The 8,962-nt window shown below is 34.0% G+C and overlaps 1 pseudogene; it reads left to right on the forward strand.

Annotated features, from left to right (window-relative positions):
* Positions 1–4,811: 4,811 nt before the first annotated feature.
* On the forward strand, positions 4,812–7,635 carry LOC106365244 (annotated as a pseudogene).
* The last annotated feature ends 1,327 nt before the right edge of the window (positions 7,636–8,962 follow it).

The following is an 8,962-nucleotide window of genomic DNA, read 5'->3' on the forward strand; positions in this document are numbered from 1 at the left end:
GTAAAGTGCTTGGAAACTCTCTTTTAAGTTATTTTTTACGTCACTCTTCTTCTTCATCATCCGATTTAGCGAAGATGGCCTCAGCTGGGTCTGAGAGTAAGCAGGTGCAATAAACTTAGGATCTTTAACAGCAACCTCTGCGTATTTCAATATCGCTTCTCTGGATCTTTCTCCATCCACGTCTCTTTTTATCATCCCACCTTGCTGCAATGCAAAACACGCACACGAAATAATTCAATATAATACTACAATAACACTCATACTCTAGTCGAACAACTTGATCAAGATACTGAAGAGCCTTTACCGTGGTTATGTAAATGATGCATGTAGTCTAGTGGTTGTGCCCTTCTTCATTGTGTTCAAAGTACATAGTTTGGCTCCACCGTGGCACAATATTAATTTTGCTTTAGGCATCATTTACACTGGGCCGGGCCTGCTTATTCAGGATTGAGTTCGGATTTAGCACAACTATTTTTTTTTTTAAAGGAAAACGACATATTTCCACACCAGAAGTTTCATATAGTAACAGTTCCACACAATCTTTCAACCTCGTCTTAATTGCACATATATAGAAGTTGTACAACCTATTTTCCCACAATGTCAAAGTTCGAAACCGGAACCCAAATGGCTTCGGTTATTCATCAATTTAGTGGTTCAGAAGAGGTAACCAAACCGAAAGACATAAAATAACCCGACCAAAGATCATATTTTAACCCGGTTGGAATCCAGTTTTAAAAACCCCCAATATACGAACCCTAAAACGAACCCAGAAGCTCTCTCCTTCAGCTGGTGAAAATCGAAAATGAGCAACGAAAGTGGAGCTTCGTCAGGGCATCAGGTGTTCGAAGAAGAGGAACAGTGGTCGGTGTGCCGAAGAGATGCTGGTGTGGCGAATCGTGGTAGAAAGAAAGTCTGAAGCTAATCCTTATTGGCGATATTACGATTTCGCCACACCAGCATATGCACAACGGTAATATCGCCGATAAGGATTAGCTTCAGACTTTGACATTCTTGCTACCACCACGATTTCGCCACACCAGCATCTCTTCGGCACACCGACCACTGTTCCTCTTCTTCGAACACCTGATGTCCCTGACGAATCTCCACTTTCGTTGCTCATTTTCGATTTTCACCAGCTGAAGGAGAGAGCTTCTGGGTTCGTTTTTAGGGTTCGTATAATTGGGAGTTTTTAAAACTGGATTCCAACCGGGTTAAAATAGGATCTCTGGTCGGGTTATTTTATGTCTTTCGGTTTGGTTACCTCTTCTGAACCACTAAATTGATGAATAACCGAAGCCATGTGGGTTCGGGTTTCGAACTTTGACATTGTGGGGAAATAGGATGTACAACTTCTATATATATGTGCAATTAAGACGAGGTTGAAAGATCGTGTGAAACTGTTACTATATGAAACTTCTGGTATGGAAATATGTCGTTTTCCCAAAAAAAAATTAAAATTTTCAGGTTTTTTAGATATTCATTCGGATGATTCGAGTTCTGTTCAGATAAAAACCATAACCCAAAGTAACATAAAACAAGTTACATTCAGAATTTATGTCGGATTCGGTTTGGTTAGAATTTATTTTTATTGGGTCCGATTTGGTACTGGTTCGGTTTCGGTTTATTTATCCATTCCTAGGTGGTGTTAAATTTACCGGGAACCTTGTGAATCTAATTGAAAATTCCCTAAATTAATTGACTAATTTTTGAAAATTGATGTTTTCCAAATTTTAAAGTTCCTTATAATGTTTTAAGCTTTCATTAAATCTTTTTAGTGCAATCATATGGAGCAATTCTCTCACTAAATTAATAATATAAAAATATATTTAAAACTTGGTCCTAACTAATTGATATTTAGGTGGGATTGATCGGGGTTTGATATGATCAATCTCGACATGGAAATGAGATATTTAATAATGAAAATAAGATGGTGGGAAAAAAACGACATTACCAAAATTTAGGTGAAATTCAAAAATCATGATTCGGTGCTATCAGTTGCTTTGTCCGCCAAGTACAACTAGGAGAAGCTAGTGTTCACGTATTTCTGTCATTTAAGTTCTAGTTTTGATCAAAAAAAAAGGTTCTAGTTTTGTTATTCAAAGTAATTTTTGCTTATTTTTAGATTGTACTTTAAAATTTAAAGTTGTAGATAATGTCCTTATATAATGTCATTTCTTATAATGGTTTGTTTAGGCACTCCAAATTAGAAAGTTCTTAAATTTCAACCAATAGAAGAAACGTACCAGCTTCTACACTACAAGTAAAAACCATTATTCATAAATCGTCATAGAATAATACAATTTTCGATTGTAGAGTCGATTGTAGAGTGTTATCATCTAATGTTTTCTCATAAGTTGTAATATAAGAACTAGAGTTTGCGGGTGTTGGTTTTTATATTCTTATAAATTAATATTTATTTTCATAATTAATACTATATATTTTAGATATGTCGATGTATAACTAATTGTATTTACAAGATTCAGATTGAATTGAATACCGTAGTTATTTTTGAAAAAAATATTATGAATTTGTTTCAGATACATTAGTTATTTGGATATTTTTAGGTTTCTATACATTAGAACAAAACTATCTAAACCCGTGAGGACCCCAACTCGAAACGCACAAAATATTTATAATATCCAAACAGATCTAATTTCAAAATCCAAAAGGTTCGATATTCGAAAGAAACAACCCCGTACCTGAATGAGTACACGAATGTCCATGCCTAACTGATTATGTAAACAAATAAAAATAAAAATATGTTTTTGTAGTAAAATAATTATATGGTGTGAAAAATTAAGTGATAATATATGTAATACATATTTATTATTTTGATTTAAGTTATTATTTTCACATAAATTATGTTTTTGAATGATGAGTTTGGCTATGTAGTTTTCAACCGATTAAAACTAAAGATATATTCCCTCTGTTCCCGAAAGTAAAATTTTCTAAAGTGTTCACGCTTATTAAGAATTCAATAATGTTTATAATTTAATTTTTCTTTTACTTTATTGTACACTTTCCAATTACTTTTCACCAATGAAATTTAATCAATTCAAATATTTTTATTTAATATTTCTTAAAAGTATAAAAAATACCTTAAACATATATAAAAACTATCTTTGTGGAACAAGTAAAAATCTAAAACATCTTACTTTCGGGAACGAAAGGAGTATTTTTTTTAGTAAAACAGACTAAACCGAAGTTTAGCCATATGCAGAACCCGATTATTATACATTTTTATTTTTATAATTGGTACAAAATTGATGTTGATTAACTATAGAATAAAAATGTGTGCTATTATTATTATGGTAATATAATTAATTAAAGAGTTAAACCGACTGAAACATGAAATGACAATTAATATAATAATTTGTTGAAAGGAATGTTAGTTTTATTTGTTCTTTAGTTTGAATAATATATTCACACGTGTTCTCTCTCGAGTTCCTCTCAGCACCGTTGCGTTTCTCAGGGTTTTGAGGCGCTGCTATCTTCCGCTTCGCTCACGCTGAAAATCATTGCCATCTCTCCATAATTATTTTTTTTTTAACAAAACATGTTAAATTCGGATCTATTAAAGATACATATTTAACCTCCGGGTGGAGGTATGTCTCATAGATAGACTTTCTTCTGGATATAACCAAGGTTCTCTGTATTGAGTTTATTTCCCTCAAGCGCCACTAGACTATCACCACTGGTTATCTTTCCGTATTATTCCAAGGAGAATTTAAAAAGAAACTAAAAAGGAAAATAAGAGCCAAAATTCCAGTTTTTGGAAGGTGAGTCCGAAAATCTTTTGCCTTGAAGGGGAAGATAAAGACAAAACAACATTTAATATGTTTTGTTGTTAGCAAACTAAGGAAAACCACTTCCTTCAAACCAAGGTAGAAACACCACTAAAAGCAACCTAAGAACACATACAATTAGAGAGAAGGGTCCAACAGTAAAAGCAAAAGAAGCCCTTTAAAATGACGATTGCAACAAAAAAAAATCTAAAGAACCACTGACAAGAATTTCGAGAAGCGAAGATACGGACGGAAAACCCATGCAATACATAAGGCACATCAATGACCAAACCACCATCGTCGACCCTTAACTAAAGGTTCCAAATTTAAAATTTAGATATGCTTTCTGGAAAACATCTAACAGACCAAAAGAACACGTAAACCGAAGAAAGATAATTAAAAGTTCAAAAAAAAACTAGGCCGGTTGTGGTTAAAAATCGGACATAAAAATATAGATTTTTGATTAATTTGGGAGAGAGAGGATTGTAATCAAGAACTAAGCTGTATTAAACAATCAATTAGAGTAGTTAAAAAATTGTTAGGTCGTTGGTAAAAAGAAAAACAATAGCCTAACGAAGTCTATAGTCCTAATGCAATAGTTGCAGACAATAGAGTTTAGATATGAGAAGAAGAAAAAAAGATAAACATTATTTCTACCTGAAATCTCACCATTGCAACGTTGACACACACACACACAAGTACAACCATTTCTCATTACTCTCGTGATAACGATTTGGGTGGACAACATAATTAGTTGGACAGGGTTATTCAGTACTATTTTGTTCTTTATTTAAATGTTTTAAATGTTTTAAAACATTTAAAAATTGTACAAAAAACAAAACACACTCCCGATCCTATATATAAGAAGGAAACTAAGCAGGCTGAAACCCAAACCATTCAGGAAGGCTTCTGAGACAAACACAACACAAAATAGAAGCTACGCAAGGAAAAAAAAATGTAAGTTCTTTAAAGTTGGTAAATGATCTCTGAAGAATATTTTTCTGAAGTAATTGTTTTTTTATTATTATGGAACAGGGAAATGGTAGTAGGCACGTGCTGAAGCCGATGGACTCTGAGCAACTGAGAGAGTACGGACATCGAATGGTGGACTTCATTGCTGATTATTACAAAACTATCGAATCTTTCCCTGTCCTTAGCCAAGTTCAGGTCACTTTCTTTTCAATTTGATGTGGGTTTTATTCAATAAATTTGCTATGTCAAAGGGTCTAACCAAAGTTGAAGTGTCGTCACATTATATTTTTGCTATAGTTTTGTTGGCTCATTCACACAATGTTGATATTTTACTTGTCTCTATGATACAGCCTGGTTATCTTCACAACCTTTTGCCTGATTCAGCACCAGACCACCCCGAAACAGTTGAACAAGTTCTTGATGGTGAATTAAACTGAATACTCACTTCCATTTTTTTTGTTTGGGCCATTTCCGATACTTTTGGTTGAGCATAGACAGATCTGATGTGAGTTTTTTTTTTTTTTTTGCAGATGTTAAAACGAAGATATTGCCTGGAGTAACTCACTGGCAAAGCCCCAACTTCTTTGCTTATTACCCGTCTAACAGCAGCGTTGCAGGGTTCTTGGGTGAGATGTTGAGTGCTGGTGTTGGAATTGTTGGTTTTAGTTGGGTAACGTCTCCAGCTGCCACTGAGCTCGAAATGATCGTTCTTGATTGGCTTGCCAAACTTCTAAACCTACCCGAGCATTTTCTCTCCAAAGGTTATATAAAATCTTGTCAAAAATAATCATTTGGCGTAAGACCTAACTTAGGTAAAAGCTGTAATGTAGGAAATGGAGGTGGAGTCATTCAAGGGTCAGCTAGTGAAGCTATTCTTGTTGTTATGATTGCTGCCCGCGATAAGGTCTTAAGAAGCGCTGGCAAGAACTCCCTTGGGAAGCTCGTTGTCTACTCCTCTGACCAGACACATTCAGCTCTACAGAAAGCTTGCCAGGTGAATATTTTTTTTCAGATTTTGATCAAAGAAAGTTTTGTTTAAAAGAAACTGACTTCTTCTGTTTTTGTGATTGACAGATAGCTGGAATCCATCCGGAGAATTGTAGGGTGCTGAAAGCAGATTCCTCTACAAATTATGCTCTGCGTCCAGAATTGCTTCAAGAAGCCGTTTCTCGGGATCTTGAAGCTGGATTGATTCCTTTCTTCTTGTGTGGCAATGTAAGCACTAGCTAACTTGTTACTTGCTCTCAGGGCTGGTTCAATATTGTCATTACATGCCCTTGGACATAAATATTTTTCGGTCCTATAATTATTAAATTTCAAAATTTCAAAATATTATTAAATCTTATTATTTTATAAACAATTTGATTAATTTCTGCTTTTATTTTAGTTTTGACTAAATACTTAATATTATTATATTTAGAACAAAATTCAAATTTAAATCTATAGGATGTATATTAATGAAAAAAAAAAAAATTGGATTGGGACCTGGCCCCCAAAACTAAGCCAGCTCTGCTTACTCTGAAGCATGTTTATTTTCTGAAAGACTCGTTTGTTATTTGCAGGTTGGAACAACTTCTTCAGCAGCAGTTGATCCACTAGCCGCACTGGGAAAGATTGCAAAGGTTATTTATTTCACATTTCATAAAAGCAGAGGAACTGATGCTAATTCTCTTATTAACTACTGCATTCTCAGAGCAATGAGATATGGTTTCACGTGGACGCAGCGTACGCTGGAAGTGCTTGTATATGTCCAGAGTATAGACAGTACATAGACGGAGTAGAAACTGCAGACTCATTTAACATGAATGCTCACAAATGGTTCCTCACCAACTTCGATTGTTCCCTGCTTTGGGTGAAGGTACATATGATATCCCCTCTTTTTTAGTCTCACTTTCTCCTCGTATACTGAAAAACACATGTTGATAAAACAGGATCAGCATGCTCTCACTGAAGCTCTGTCAACAAATCCAGAGTTTCTCAAAAACAAGGTACGAATGATTTTGATTTCATATTCAATTCTTATTATTATCAACTTTTTTTTTTTGGGCAGGCCTCTCAGGCAAACTTAGTTGTTGATTACAAAGACTGGCAGATCCCTCTCGGACGAAGATTCAGGTTCTTTGCTTTCCCAGAAAACTAAAATTTAAAAATGATAAGATACAATATTCTGAGCTTTTTGTGTGTGTGTGTGTGGTGTTTAACAGATCATTGAAACTATGGATGGTTTTAAGGCTCTATGGAGCTGAGGCTTTGAAAACTATATAAGAAACCACATCAAGCTGGCTAAAGATCTTGAACAACTTGTCTCTCAAGATCCTAACTTTGAGGTTATCACTCCTCGGATCTTTTCTCTCGTCTGCTTTCGTATCGTTCCTACCGATAACGATGAAAAGAAGTGTAATAGTCGAAACCTTGAGCTCCTAGAGGCAGTAAATTCCTCAGGGAAACTCTTCATTTCTCACACTGTAAGTACTGACTTCTCTTTTCTTCTCTGTTGGATGATTTTATTACTTTAATTAAAGACATAACTGTATATATGCATTTCTTTGCGTGGGGGAAAAAGGCTTTGTCGGGAAAAATCGTTCTACGTTGTGCCATTGGAGCGCCGTTGACAGAGGAGAAGCACGTGAAGGAGACATGGAAGGTTATTCAGGAAAAAGTATCTTACTTGCTTCGCAAGTAAAACAAATATAAAAAGGGACACTATAGTGAGCTGTTTTTTGCCAACAAATCAAGGATGCATTGGATTGGATTGGATTGGATTGGTTTGGTTTGGTTTGATATAATCATATTAAATAAAAAAAAACTTACCAAAGTTGGAATAACAAGTGAACTTCGGTATGATTGTGTATCTCTTTCTATATATTTTTTCTTCCAATTGTGTGTATTTTATCTTTTCTCCAGTTGTGTGTAACTGTGTATTCTATCTTTGGTTTGGTTTATTGCGGTTAACTTTAACCATTAACAATGAACTTATTGTAAGCATATGAGAAAATCTTTTAAAATTTATCCAATACTTTATTCTTGCGACCCAAACATGTGGACTTGTTTATATTTGTTTCATCATGATACCTTAACCAAATTTTAAATGTGGTTATGAGAGTATATATATGAGTTGTAAACCATTTAAAAGCTTAATTTTAAATATAAAAAGTGAATCCACTATCTAAAACTATATTAACAAATATTAAGTTTAACAAAGAGTTTTAGGTGTTGATTGATTAAGTTTTAGATGAGTGCCAAACTTTTTATCAGTCAATCAACTTTTTGGTGTATACACGAGCATAATGACTTACATTTTATTTATAAAAATTAGGAATAAATGATTAGAGTAATTCAAATAACCAAATCGATGTTATGAAATCAACATGAACAATGTATGTTAGTTGTACTTAGGGGTGTCAAAATGGATAAACCAACCCAAACCAAACCATATTCAAATGGTTTTAAGCTTATATGGGTTATGGTTTTAACCAATCCATTTGACAAATGTATTGGGTCAATCCATAACACATTTAAGTTAATGAGTTAATGGTTTTAATGGTTAACCCATGAACAATAATTTTATAGTTTAAATGGTTACTAAGTAAAATATTATTTTGGGGCTGAAAACAAAATGAATACTTAGACTTTTGATAAATACAATTATATGGTTTTGGTGTTAGAAACAATATAATTATTTTAGCATAATTTTGTGATTTTAGTGAGAAAACTATTTTTAACATTTTGGCGGAAAAAAGAAAGATTTTCTGTTTTAGCGAAAATACAATTTTACGGTTGTGGCGAGAAAACACAGTATCACGGTTTTGGCCGGAAAATAAAATATTGCGGTTTTGGCGGGAAAAACGATTTTGCGGTTTTGGCGGGAAAACTCAATTTTACGATTTCGACAGGAAAACTCAATTTTACGGTTTTGGCGGAAAACTCAGTTTTACGATTTTGGCAGTAAATTCAATTTTACGGTTTTCACGAGATAACACGATTTTATGGTTTTGGTGGGAAAACAAATTTTGCGGTTGTGACTGAAAACACAATTTTCCCAAGAAAGCATAATTTTACGGTTTTGGCGGGAAAACTCAATTTTACCGTTTTGGCGGGAAAATCGATTTTGTAGTTTTTGGCTGAAAAACTCAAATTTACGCTTTTGGCGGAAAATTCAATTTTTCGGTTTTGGCGGGAAACTCAATTTCACGGTTTTAGCGGGA

This window comes from Brassica napus, chromosome A9 (genome assembly GCF_020379485.1).
Source record: "Brassica napus cultivar Da-Ae chromosome A9, Da-Ae, whole genome shotgun sequence".
Taxonomy (NCBI): domain Eukaryota; kingdom Viridiplantae; phylum Streptophyta; class Magnoliopsida; order Brassicales; family Brassicaceae; genus Brassica; species Brassica napus.